General features: G+C 38.6%; 1 protein-coding gene across 1 annotated transcript in view; it reads left to right on the top strand.

Moving 5' to 3' along the window:
- The window catches only part of LOC138852464 (organic cation transporter protein-like), a 26,614-nt gene extending 21,612 nt beyond the window's left edge, over positions 1–5,002 (top strand). The window contains exon 3 of the mRNA XM_070083261.1: positions 3,572–5,002. The gene's annotated coding sequence lies outside the window, so the exon portion shown is untranslated. The remainder of the gene's footprint in view (positions 1–3,571) is intronic.
- Positions 5,003–14,567: the final 9,565 nt, after the last annotated feature.

Here is a 14,567-nt window from a genome sequence, read left to right as displayed (position 1 = left end):
ATATATATATATATATATATATATATATATATATATATATATATATATATATATATATATATATATATATATATATATATATATATATATATTTTCGCAACTTGATGAGTCTCCCACCGAGGCAAAATGACCCCAAAAAGAAAAATCCCCAAAATACTTTCATCATCATTCAACACTTTCACCACACTCACACATTATCACTGCTTTTGCAGAGGTGCTCAGAATACAACAGTTTAGAAGCATATACGTATAAAGATACACAACATATCCCTCCAAACTGCCAATATCCCAAACCCCTCCTTTAAAGTGCAGGCATTGTACTTCCCATTTCCAGGACTCAAGTCCGACTATATGAAAATAACCGGTTTCCTGAATCCCTTCACTAAATATTACCCTGCTCACACTCCAACAGATCGTCAGGTCCCAAGTACCATCTGCCTCCATTCACTCCTATCTAACACGCTCATGCATGCTTGCTGGAAGTCCAAGCCCCTCGCCCACAAAACCTCCTTTACCCCCTCTTTCCAACCCTTTCGAGGCGACACCCCTACCCCTCTTTCCTTCCCCTATAGATTTATATGCTTTCCATGTCATTCTACTTTGATCCATTCTTCTCTAAATGACCAAACCACCTCAACAACCCCTCTTCTGCCCTCTGACTAATGCTTTTATTAACTCCACACCTCCTAATTTCCTTTCCACATCCGAATTTTCTGGATAATATTTACACCACACATTGCCCATAGACAGGACATCTCCACTGCCTCCAACCGTCCTCCCCGCTGCTGCATTTACCACCCAAGCTTCACATCCATAAGAGTGTTGGTACTACTATACTTTCATACATTCCCTTCTTTGCCTCCATAGATAACATTTTTGACTCCACATATACCTCAACGCTTTACCACTACTTTTTCCCTCATCAATTCTATGATTAACCTCATCCTTCATAAATCCATCCGCTGACACCGTCAACTCCCAAGTATCTGAAAACATTCACTTCTTCCATACTCCTCCTCCCCAATTTGATATCCAATTTTTTCTTTATCTAAATCATTTGATACCCTCATCACCTTACTCTTTCTATGTTCACTTTCAACTTTCTACCTTTCACACACATTCTCAAACTCATCCACTAACCTTTGCAATTTTTGTTTAGAATCTCCCAAAAGCACAGTATCATCAGCAAAAGTAACTGTGTCAATTCCCATTTTGAATTTGATTCCCATATAATTTAATCCCACCCTCCTCCCGAACACCCTAGCATTTACTTCTTTTACAACCCCATCTATAAATATATTAAACAACCATGGTGACATTACACATCCCTGTCTAAGACCTACTTTTACCAGGAAGTATTCTCCCTCTCTTCTACACACCCTAACCTGAGCCTCACTATCCTCATAAAAGCTCTTTACAGCATTTAGTAACTTACCACCTATTCCATAAACTTGCAACATCTGCCACATTGCTCCTCTATCCACTCTATCATATGCCTTTTCTAAATCCATAAATGCAATAAAAACTTCCCTACCTTTATCTAAATACTGTTCACATATATGCTTCAATGTAAACACTTGATCTACACATCCCCTACCCACTCTGAAGCCTCCTTGCTCATCCGCAATTCTACATTCTGTCTTACCTCTAATTCTTTCAATTATAACTCTACCGTATACTTTTCCTGGTATACTCAGTAAACTTATATATATATATATATATATGCAAAACAACCACTCTGAAAGAATAGAGAAATTCCAAGCGCTTTCGTGACTACTCACATTATCAAGGATCCATAGTTCCTTGATAATGTGAGTAGTCACTAAAGCGCTTAATTTCTGATTCTTTCAGAGTGGTGGCAATTTTGCATATTCTAAATCAAGCCTGTTTACTGTGATCTTATTAGCATATATAATATATATATATATATATATATATATATATATATATATATATATATATATATATATATATATATATATATATATATATATTTATTTATTTATTTATTTATTTTATGGTTATATGGTTTGGTTATTTAGAGAAAATGGAACAAAGTAGAATGAGTTGGAGAGTGTATAAATCTGTAGTGGAAGGAAGGCGGGGTAAGGGTCATCCTAAGAGAGGTTGGAGGGAGGGGGTAAAGGTTTTGTGGGCGAGGGGTTTGAACTTTCCAGCTAGCATGCGTGAGAATGTTAACATAGGAGTGAATGAGGGATGAATGGTTTTTGGGACCTGATGACCTGTTGGTGTGAGCAGGGTAATATTTTGTAGAGGGATTCAGGGAAACCAGTTAGCTGTACTTCATTCCTGGAGATGGGAAGTACAGTGCCTGCACTCTAAAGGAGGGGCTTGGGATATTAGTTGTTTGGAGTGGTATCTAAACTGTCATATCTGTGTACCTCTGGCAAGACAGTGATAGTGTGATTGATGGTGAAAGTGTTTCTTTTTCTGATCACCCTGCCTCAGTGGGAGACGGCCAGCCTGTTAAAAATACATGTGTATATTGTACAGAAGAACCCCGGTTGTATGGCTCTTAGGTTCCTGATCCTATGTGGTAAGTGAAAATCATTGGTAGTTGGAAAAGAGCTGTTTTTTCATTATCAAATACATCTAAAATGCCCGATAACGTGTTTAAACCACCAAATATTAAGCGTTCAATACAGCACGGCATAAAAAAAAAGTTAAAAATACACAGTACATACAATACTTATCTTAAAATATGCTGCCCGCACCCCCTTCCCTTTTGCAACTGTGTGAAAACAGCGGTGAAAGCATGGAACAATGAATAATGACTCATTTGAAAGACAGCGAAAATGTGGAACACTAAAATGAGGGTGCTGAATACATGGGGCCCCTCCTGTATATATTACTGTAGGAGACTATGTAATGAGGTATGTACTAGTCATGTATATAATGTAAATGTACATTACTATGGGGATGTACAGTAGACCCTCCGGTAATGTGTTATGTTCAAATTAGCATTGTGAAGAACATGGTGGGGGGGGGGAATAGGGATACGTTTCTTTATTATTATTATAATCAAAAAGAAGCGCTTAACCACAAGGGCCATACAGCACTGCAGGGAAGGAAGCAAGAGTATTGGGTGGCAAAAGGAAGAGGGATGATTAGTAGGTTATGGAGGACAGTGGGGAAGAGGGTAGCAAGAGATTGAGGTAGAAAGGGCTGTGGGTAGTGCTAAAGGCAACATCATCAGAGTTTGTGGAGTAATTCAGTTGTCAAAAAGTCAGTGAGAGAGTCCGGATTAAAGGAGGGTCCGATGTGTTTCTTGAACCTCCATAAATGTCAAAAAGTAAAATGCAGATCTATCATACTTGAACTTCTGACTCCTGTTGCTTGTTAATTTGCAAGTGTATAGAAAGAGTTGCAGCGCTGTATAGCCCTTGTGGCTTAGCTCTTCTTTTTTATTATAATAATAATAATAGAAAGAGTTAATGTGGCCCTGTACAAAACATTTGGCAGGAAGCATCAGCTACCAGCACTATCACTTGACTATTTCTAAGGCCTGGAGAAAGCCAGTTACTGACTGTTTAATACATATCCCTTCCAGAGAAACTGGGGAGCAGTGCTCAGTGCAGTGTAAGTTATGGTGGCCATGGAGACCCATCACCTCCACTACAGTGAAGGTCACACCTTCACTATAAAAACTACCTCACTTAACTTTCACACTTATTACAGCACTTCATGACTCTTCGTGAGATTAGCACTTTTATTATAATCACATAAGTCACTACATATTCAGTAACTTTATTAATACAAATGGTAGGCAAATGACTATTCAGAGCATGAGAATGTTTGTGGATTACTAGCCTTCATTCACATTAATTTTACCTTTATTTTTCTCCTTGCCATCTCTAGTATTCCTCTTGGGGACCCTTTCAGGCTTAGTACTTTATATTATTATTCCTTTTGGGTGCCATGATTAATATCCAGAGACAAGATGGAGTATATCTAAAATCATATGATAGACATACTGGGTCAGTCACACCATGCTTCCAGAAAGCCATTGTAGACAGTGTAGGTGCAGTAACAAAGGGTGATGCTGAACCTTCCCTAAAACCATGACCTTGCCCACCAACATGAGGCCACCAAGGGTTTTATTATTATTATAATCAAAAAGAAGCGTTAAGCCACAATGGCTATACAGCGCTGCCACCAAGGGTTTTGCATGTCACTCTAGTGCATTGCATATAATTACAACTATACACTAAATTCATGGTGCCTAAGTTGGGCTTTTCCAGCACAAATTCAGATTGCTATTTTTTAACTGTGTTGATTCTTTTTGATTATAATTAACTGTGTTGAGTTTGCATTTTAAGGGGGTTGTGCAATTCCAGGGTCTACTGTAATGTGCAGTAAGGTAAGGATGTAGTGTACTGTATATATTGTACAGATAATCCACCATATTCAGTTAATGAAAACTTACTGTAACAGATGAGACTCCATAATGAACATTTTTTAAATCTTAACAATAAATACCTATTTTGGGTCATCCTACCTCAGTAGATGATGACCAATGTTAAAAGACAGAATGCCAACCTTTAATAATACATTGATGGAGGAGCACTAAACCCTTAGGGGTCATACAGCCCCTGGGAAATTGGAGGCAGATTTGATACAAGGAAGAGAAGAGTATGTCTTTAAAGGTACCTGCAATAAGAAAATCAAGTGCTTATCACTTCTTTTCATAAATTACAATAAAATTTTAAAAAATTCTATTGTATTCATTGTTAACTCCTAAATTTACAACTTATTGTTATTGCCCTCTTAATCTTAATTTAGTCTTAAGTTTGCCCAAAATGCTCTGCATGTACAGGGACATTCGGCACGTGCACCTAAAGCCATTCATTCTCTTTTGTACAACCACTGTATCGTGCTGAAATAAAAATATGTAATAATAATATTGCAAATAGCAGTATGTGGTAGGCTCTTATGCTGGAGCATTATTATTATTATTATTAAAAAATGAAATGCTAAACCTACAAGGGTCATACAATACAGCAGGGCAGGAAAGGGTGCAGGGGTATTGGGTATTATTATTATTATTATTATAATCAAGGGGGAAGCGCTAAACCCGGAGGATTATACAGCGCCTGGGGGGGATGTGGAAGGCATTCAGGCTTAATTCGGGGAACTGGAGCACAGATCCAATTCCCTAAACCAAGAGCCCCTCACCAACATCAAGGAACCTTCCTTGAGGGGGGGGGGGGTATTGGGTAGCAAGAGGGAAGTAGATACTGGAGCATAACACCCCTCTCAGGGGAGGTTCCTTGATGCTAGTGAGAGGTTCTTGATTGGATCGATGTTCCAGTTCCCTGAATTAAGCCCGAATACCCTCCATCCCTTTCCCCCACACAGGCGTTGTATAATCCTATGGATTTAGTGCTCCCCCATGATTATAATAATACTCGAGCATAACACCACTGTTGAGATGGTTAGTGCTACCACTAACAATCTTTTAACCCTTAAACTGTCCACGCGTAGATATACGTCATGTGCGGTGGGCTTCGAATGTAGAGCGACGTTTTATTTTTCGTGCCTTCAAAATTGGCGCGATAGACCTGAGTCACCTAGACATGAGATGACCTCTGGGGTGGTTAGTGTGGCCATACCAGACCCTCAGCCCAGCACTTCTGAGGTGGCTACAATAGGCCCTCAGCCCATGACCTCTGGGGTGGCCAGTGTGGCCATACCAGACCCTCAGCCCAGCACCTCTGGGGTTGCTAGAGTTACTTCCCAAAGGCAACTCCACAAGAGGAAATTATCATTTTCCATGATGAAATCAATTTTATACCGATAGATGATTCATCGAGTGAAAGTGATTATCATTATTCCCCAAAGAAACGTACTTTTAGGCATCATAACCTCTGTTCAGGCAGTGTGCCATATGCAGTCGGCGGCAAGGGTTGTATGAGGTCACAATCCAAAACCCCAGCCACTGATAGTGATAATGAAGGTGAATATGCTGGGATGGAGGAAGAGGAGGGTGGCATGGTGCCTGGACCTCGTGGCACGGTGCGTGGGCAGACAAAGGACCGCCCAGCACCCTCTCAACCATGTGCTGCCTCCACTCCTGTCCCCCCTCCTGCTCCCCCACGCTCCATGCCATAGGTCCACCTTGCACCATCTAATCACGAATAGAACTGGACAAAGTACACCATTTGTGCCACATCCTCTCAATTTTGATGCCAGTGGAAGTGGCATCATGCCACACTGTCCCATCACAGACGAGTCTACAGAGTTAGACTATTTTCAACTATACATGTACTTTGATGAGCCGATAATTAACCTAATTGTTACCCAGACCAACATGTACTACCAGTATAGAGTGGACCACACAGATGTTTCAGTCTTCATGGCTGCACAGGTAGAAAGATACAACTGTGGCTGAAATGTATTTATTCCTTGGCACTGTCATGCTCATGCCACACATATAAGAACAATATAGCACACTACTGGTCCACATTATTATAATCAAAAAGAAGCGCTAAGCCACAAGGGCTATACAGTCTACTGGTCCACAGACCACTTCATCAGTACTCGTCTTCAGTGACCTCCTTCCCTGCAACAGATTCACTCTGTTGCTATGAATGTTGCACTTCTCAGACAGGAATACGCCAAACAGAAATGGCCTCTTATACAAAATCCAGGAATTGTTTATGTATCTGAAGCAAAAATTCAGTGCCTACTTTTATCCATTCAAGAACATTGTTGTCGACAAGTCCTCGGTTCTGTTCAAGTGACGACTGTTATTCAAACAATATATACCAAGCAAACGTAATCGCTTTGGTATAAAACTTTGTTATGTGTGACTGTGAGACTGGTCTTGTGTTGGATGTCATTATCTACACAGGGAAAAATACACTCGGCGATACCAGGCGCATGTTGGGCAGAAAGGCCCAACATGCACCTGATATCGCCATCATCTTGCGAACATGTTATTCGCAAGATGATGGGGCCATACCTTGGCAAAGGTCATGCATTGTTCACAGACAACTGGCATACAAGCCCTATGCTCGCAGATTTCCTATGTGTGAACAATGCTGATGTATGTGGAACAGTGAGAAGTAGAAAACACATACCAAGGTTCACTGGAGGAAGTCTAGTAGAAACATTTCATGCCAATGACATCATGACACTGACGTGGCATGACAAACGGGACATGACGTTGCTGTCAACCATCCACAGAAACAAGATGGTACAGACTGAGCAGGTTCAACAATGACCCTATTATAAAGCCAGCTGCTGTGCGTAGGAGTCGCAAGTGGTATATAAAAGTTTTTTCCACCCTGTAGATAATGTAATGCTCAATGCCTTCATCATGTATGAAATAAAGACTGGGAAGCGACAACGATATGCAGAATTCACCCTCACTGTCATCAAGCAGATAGCGAAAAAGTATGGTACCACACCCATATCTGTCACTCCACAGCGACCTGTCACCCCACAAATGTGACCTGTCACTCCACAAGAAGAGGGGAAAGTGCCTGACCAAATAATCCCTAACTGTCACTGCCTGATACCAATACCATCTACTCCAAAGAAGAAGTACTCTCAGAAAAAGTGTGTTGTGTGTGCTTACACTAAACAGCGACCCCAAGTGCGAAAAGACACGATACGTGTCAGCAATGTGGGGTGGCACTGTATGAATCCATGCTTCTTGGAGTACCATACAGTGGTGTACTTCTAGAAATGTAAATGGGACTTGTAAATACCTTGTATATACATGTATATTTAAACAATAGTATGTGACTGAACCAGGTGTACAAATTCATTTATCAGTGTGAATGTGTGTTTGTGACAGTATGATTACTAATTCAATACCAAATATTTGTGTCTCAACAAGAATTAGCTATGAAATCAAAAGATCTGCAACAAAACATTATCATCATAACATGAAAACAACAAAAAATAGAAAAGATTTGGAAAAAACAATAAATGTTTATTATTTCTGCAAGCGGCAGTGCTCCATGTTGCCGACACCTCATCATTTAGCACCAACTTCATGGGCTTATATCTCGGTAAGTACTGACCCTAAAATTTTTTTTTATCCTATACCATTTATAAAATGCACTCTTCAATTTAAAAACAAAAAACAATTTTTTTTATTTTTCAAAATACAGTGGAACCTCTACTTGCGAGTTTAATCCGTTCCATGACCTTGCTCGCAACTGGATTTGCTCTTCTGCAGAGTCAATTTTCCTCATTTAAATTAATTGAAATGCAATTAATCCGTTCCAGTGGAATTCTGTACTTCAATAGTTTCGCTAATATCAACTCTACGGCTTATTTATCTGTCTCATTTCATCTAATATGACATAATAAACAATATAAATAACATAGAAACCTGATATATACTACTCTAAAATTAATAAAACATGTCATTCATGTAGTGGTATGGGTGGTGTCGGCAGTGGACAAGAGTTTGTCTGGAGACCAGGCAAAATACTTTATGAGTAATTTCGCTAATATCATCTATACGGCTTATTTATATACCACAGTTCATCTAATATTACATAAACAATTTAAATAACATGGAAACATGATATATACTCTAAAATGAATAAAATATGTCATTACGTAACAGGTGGAGGCGGCCACAACTGCTCCCTCTTTGTTGTGGTAAACACTGCCATGTAGTGACGGCCTTTTGAAGCTGTCTATTATTATAATTATTATATGTAGTGCATTATTATTATATATGTATTATTATTATACATATTACGGTGAACCCTCAGCTAACGATGGCATCCAGCTAACGATACATTTTAATGCAAAAATTTTGCCTCAGCTAACGCTAAAAAACTCGCCCAACGCTATTCGTTCGAGACGTGTCCACGTGTGGCCTGAGCGCGCCTCAGTTGTCCCGTGGGTGCCAGTGTTTACAAGCCAGCCAGTGAGGTCGCATCCATGCATACAATCGGAACATTTCATATTATCACAGCGTTTTTAGTGATTGTACCTGCAAAATAAGTCACCATGGGCCCCAAGAAAGCTTCTAGTGCCAACCCTGCAGGAAAAAGGGTGAGAATTACTATGGATATGAAGAAAGAGATTAAGGAAATGTGTGCAAAGTGGCTTGAAGTGCAAACCTTTATGGATGAAAATCACCCTCACACAGCTATTGCAAGCCGTGCTGGTGACTATTACAATGACAATGTTGTGTACCACTTTAGACAAATCATAAAGGAACGGGAGGTACAGGCCTCTATGGACAGATATGTTATGCGGCAGAGGTCCAGTGACTCTCAAGCTGGTTCTAGTGGCATTAAAAGAAGGGAAGTAACCCCGGAAAAGGACTTCATACCTCAAGTCCTAATGGAAGGGGATTCCCCTTCTAAACATTAACAACTTCCACACTCTCCCCTCCTCCCATCCCATCAATCATCACCAGATCTTCAATAAAGGTAAGTGTCAGTTTGTGTGTATTAAAATTAATAGTATTTCATGTCAAATTTTTTTTTTTCCATACTTTGGGGTGTCTTGCACGGATTAATTTGATTTCCATTATTTCTTATGGGGAAAATTAATTCAGCTTACGATAATTTCAGCTAACGATGAGCTTTCAGGAACGGATTAATATCGTTAGCTGAGGATCCACTGTATATTATTATTGTATTATATTATACTATTATTATTATATTATTATTATTATACATATTATTATTATACATATTATTATTACTATATAAATAATTGCTGTATAGCCCTTGTGGCTTAGCGCTTCTTTTTGATTATAATAATAATATATAATTTGTAATTTTTATTCACACAAAAAATATAAGATTTACTGTTCTTCCTTATTGCAATAATTGTATAAATAATGTCACCCCATTCACGACTGCATGTTTACTCTGAAACAGCAAAGCAATGGACCATTTCTCCTAGGTTGAGCTCTATTTCAAGGTACTTTTTGTCGTGAAAGCAATCAAAATCATATCTATTTCTGTAATATATCTTCCGTTCTATCAAATGAGACCAAAAAAAAAAACGAGAATACAACCATAAAAACCATTCAAAATTACCGCTAAGGGGTGGGTAATTGCTGAGAAGTGAACTCTATTATTTGTGCTTAGATTTCTCTCATTTTTGGTGTACGTTAAGAAGCATCTTTCCATCATACATTGCCCAAGTTTCAATAAGAAAGTCCAACAAACAAATGAGATACAATTCCCAAGATCAAGAGCAAGAGCCCCTCACCAGTGTCAAGGAACCTGCCTTGAGGTCTGCTCGCTTGTGGAAATTTTGCTCGCGAATGGAAGCAAAAAATCGACCCATCGACTGCTCGTATTTGGAAAAACTTGCACATGGACATGCTCGCAAGTAGAGGTTCCACTGTATTCGGAGCGCTGCGCAGGCGAACGTACATCTACATTTGGACAGTTTAAGAGCTAAACAAAAACTAGAGATGTGCCCAAGTATCTGTGGGTATCTGTCATTTTTATGGTATTAGTGAAAAAATAGCCAATACCAGCTGATATTCTTAAAATATTATTAAGCACACATGTAATATTAATATCAAAATTAACACTGCCTCATGATTGAGATCGGTCTCGTGTCGCCTGTCTGTATTCTGAGACACACACTGAATACTCGAATCTACTTCGAACCTTAATTTTTAAAGGAATGGACCAGTAAGTCAGTGGAAGGTCTTGGTCAGATGACCAAAAGCTCCAGTGACTGTCATCATGATTTAAGACTCCTGTCGAGTAGCATTACTGGGGAGAAAACTTTTGGTACCTCTAAATATAGGTTGGATGGGTATACAAGTGGGTGCAAATGGGATCTGACAAGCATGAGCCAGTAGGCCTACTATATTGTTTTATCACTGTGGTGTATTGAGAGCAATAATTATTTGCATTATAAAAAATAATACACAAGGCTGAGTTCAGACCAGCCCCTACAATAAATATTAACCTTAAAGTTTGAATTATGAGCTAAATGCTCTTTCAAAAAACAGTATGACAATGGACAATAGCCAGTATTCAACAACCCCCCTCCCCCACATGCACTCACTATCTACAAGTGCCTTTGATGATCACTATCACAACAGACCAAGTAATGATGCTATTATGTCAGAGAAATTAGGTTATTAATTTTAAACCCTCCTGTTTTATATAATACCCATTGTGCAATAAGCATTTCCCTGTATACTGAACACAGTCATTATAATAAAGGGGATGTAAATAGCGTGCTGAAAATTTCCAGCCAAGACAGGACTCGCAGCAATGATTTCAAGTTGGAAAAATTCAGATTCAGGAAGGATATAGGAAAGCACTGGTTTGGTAATAGAGTCGTGGATGAGTGGAACAAACTCCCGAGTACAGTTATTCAGGCTAAAACGTTGTGTAGTTTTAAAAATAGGTTAGATAAATACATGAGTGGGAGTGGGTGGGTGCGAGTTGAACCTGACTAGCTTGTGCTGCTGGGTCTGGTGCCGTGCTCCATCCTTGAGTGGAGGTGACCAGACTGGGTGGGTCATTGGGCTAATCCAGGGGGGGGGTCATTGGTCTAATCCAGGGGGAACATGGACCTGCTCCGCATGGGTCAGTAGGCCTGTTGCAGTGTTCCTTCTTTCTTATGTTCTTATGTTCTTAAAAATAAGAAATATAGGAGAAATTGGTATCAGCAAAAATTTTGATATCATCTCATCCCTAACAAACATTAAGTAGCCACATGCTGTGAGGGATTCATCACAAGTAATAACAAGTCTTTCGGATACAGTGCAGTCCAATACCTAAATTTATGATCTTCCTTATTTGAGCACTTCAATTATTCATCAGTCTTACTGAAGAACCTTCCACAAACAGCTGAGCAATTATATGTTCTTGCTTTGTGACCCCTTCCGTTGTTTTGCTTGAAGCACAACCCTAAATTAGTTTAAAATGTGCTCTATGAATTTCTCAGGCTGACTACACCTTTTTTTTTTTATGATTGTCCATATTAACATACAGGTCCGCCATCACAAATCCGGCAATCAGTTATTCGGTTCCTTCAGTTATTTGGCACTAATTTTGGCTAGCATAATTTCAAATTTCCAGGGTCGCCACACCAACCTGCTGGTACTGTTTGGTGGCGCTACTTGCTGCATAAGTCATTCCAATTTCTTTTTCTCCATTTATTGTTTTAGCCTGCTTACTTTTAGCCCTAGCCATGGTTCCAATGAATAAAAGAAATGCTTCTCATTATGTAAAGCACCTACACAGTACATTATCCATTAAAGATAAGGTGGCTTTGAAGCCACTGTCGGTTGCCATGAGCTCAGTCTCATGAAGCAGGAGAATATGCTTTATTATTACGCTAATATCAACACTACAGCTTATTTGCCTATCACAATTGATCTAATATGACATAAGAAACAAAAATAATATAAAATATGTTAAATACTCCAGAATGAATAATATTTGGCATAACACCGAGCAGTTCGACAGAGTTATGAAGAGGATATAGTAAACAAATACCATTCTCCTATCCTTGTCTTGGTGGCTTATATTAGAGAAAACGGAATATAGCACAGGGCTAACTATGATATACACTCGTACTCCACCATAAACATGAAACAAAAAAAGTTATTTTCTCTCTATAGATTATCACACATAGCAGCATATGTGTAGAGAACCTAGGATAACCCAAAAAAAGTCAACGTGGCTTATTTTTAGTACCTGGCTTGGGTTAGCCATATATGATTTTTGGTAAATATTCGATTCCCAGCCAGGGTAGAAACATTAGACGTGTTTCTTTACACCTGTTGTTTATGTTCACCCATCAGTAAATGGGTACCTGGGTGTTAGTTGACTAGTGTGGGTGTTATCCTGGGACATTGACCTAATTTTCTTGAAATACTCAGCATAAAAAGTGCCTTTCTATACAATAGTATGTCACTGATGTCAGCTAGGCCTGTATACCTTGTACATGTACGTGAAGTAAATAGATATTATTATTATTATTTTCTCAGTTGTTTGTTGGGTTATCTTATTCAAACTTGGGCAATGTATGATGGAAAGATACTTCTTCACGTACACCAAAAATGGAAGAAATCAGACCATAAATAGCGGAGTTCACTTCTCGGCCGCTTAGCGGTATATTTTTGTATGGTTGTTATGGTTATATTCTCATTTTTTCGGTCTCATTTGATAGAATGAAAGATATATTACAGAAATAGATATGATTTTGATTGCTTTCATGATGAAAAGCTGCGCTCACAGTAGCGAAAATGTTCTATTCTTTAGCGAAGCTCAAGAGTAAACAAATGACGTCACCGTCCAATACCTGTCCGCCTGCCAGTCCAAATTCCAGTATGGAGTCAAGAATGCACTGACATTATTTATACAATTATTACAATAATGCAGCAGTCTGCATAACAGTAAATCTTCTATTTTTTTTTGTGAATAAAAATTCCAAATGGCAAGCAAGACTAATATAAGAAGGGCCTGTAGCCGTGACTAATGAACAGAGAAAATGTTATTTTAGTGCCAGGAATGTCTGCATTGTTTATTCTGGGTCCTATTTTGAAATTGGCATCTGTTGAAATTTGTGTGAAATCGGCCAAATTGCCAATTTCTGACCACTTTATTGGGTAGTTGAAATAAGTGAATGGGCGGTTTCTTGTACTCAGTTGACAGACTAGAAGTAAGTAAGTTTATTCAGGTATACACAAATACAGTTACATAGATTATCATACATAGCAGTGTATGTATAGAGAACCTAGGATAACCCAAAAAAGTCAGACAAAGTGACTTATTTCCAGTACCAGGCTTGGGTTTGCCATATATGATTTTTGGTAAATATTTTTTTTTCTCGGTTGTTTGTTGGGCTATCTCATTGAAACTTGGGCAATGTATGATGGAAAGATGCTTCTTAAGATAAAACAAAAATAAAAAAAGACAGGCGATAAATAAAGGAGTTCACTTCTCAGCCATTAGCCGCCTCTTTGCAGTATATTTTCGTATGGTTTTTATGGTTGTATTCTCATTTTTTGGACTCATTTGATAGAATGGAAGATACGTATATTACAGAAATAGACATGATTTTGATTGCTTTCATGACAAAAAGTACCTTGAAATTGAGCTCAAAGTAGCGGAAATGTTCGATTTTTGCCGATGTTCAATGAACTGTGTAAGTCAAGTTGGTTAATTTTATTAAGTGTATTCTAACCTAACCACTGTAATTCGGCAAACTCGGTAATCCGGCACACTACATGTCCCAATGATGCCGGATTTGTGATGGAGGACCTGTATTTAGCAATACTTAGAGGCATTGCTTATGACACAAAAAGCCTAAATATATTTTATTATATAGATGGAATTTAGTGGTAACTAATTTCAAGGACCTGTAGGAATTTGGGGTTTTGACTGTACGTACTCCCTAAAAATATATGACCAGAAAAAGTGTCTTATCCATTTGTCTCCAACACACTGTCAGAGAAATGAAACATTTGCATTAGAAAAAGAAACAGACATAATGATATTTTTCTGACATCTGGATTTTCCATAAACTTCTCTGTAATTCATTTGTTTTGTTATACTGTATTTTTAGCAGCAATAGTA

Source organism: Cherax quadricarinatus, chromosome 9 (genome assembly GCF_038502225.1).
Source record: "Cherax quadricarinatus isolate ZL_2023a chromosome 9, ASM3850222v1, whole genome shotgun sequence".
NCBI lineage: Eukaryota > Metazoa > Arthropoda > Malacostraca > Decapoda > Parastacidae > Cherax > Cherax quadricarinatus.
This window is presented reverse-complemented; position numbering and strand designations above follow the sequence as displayed.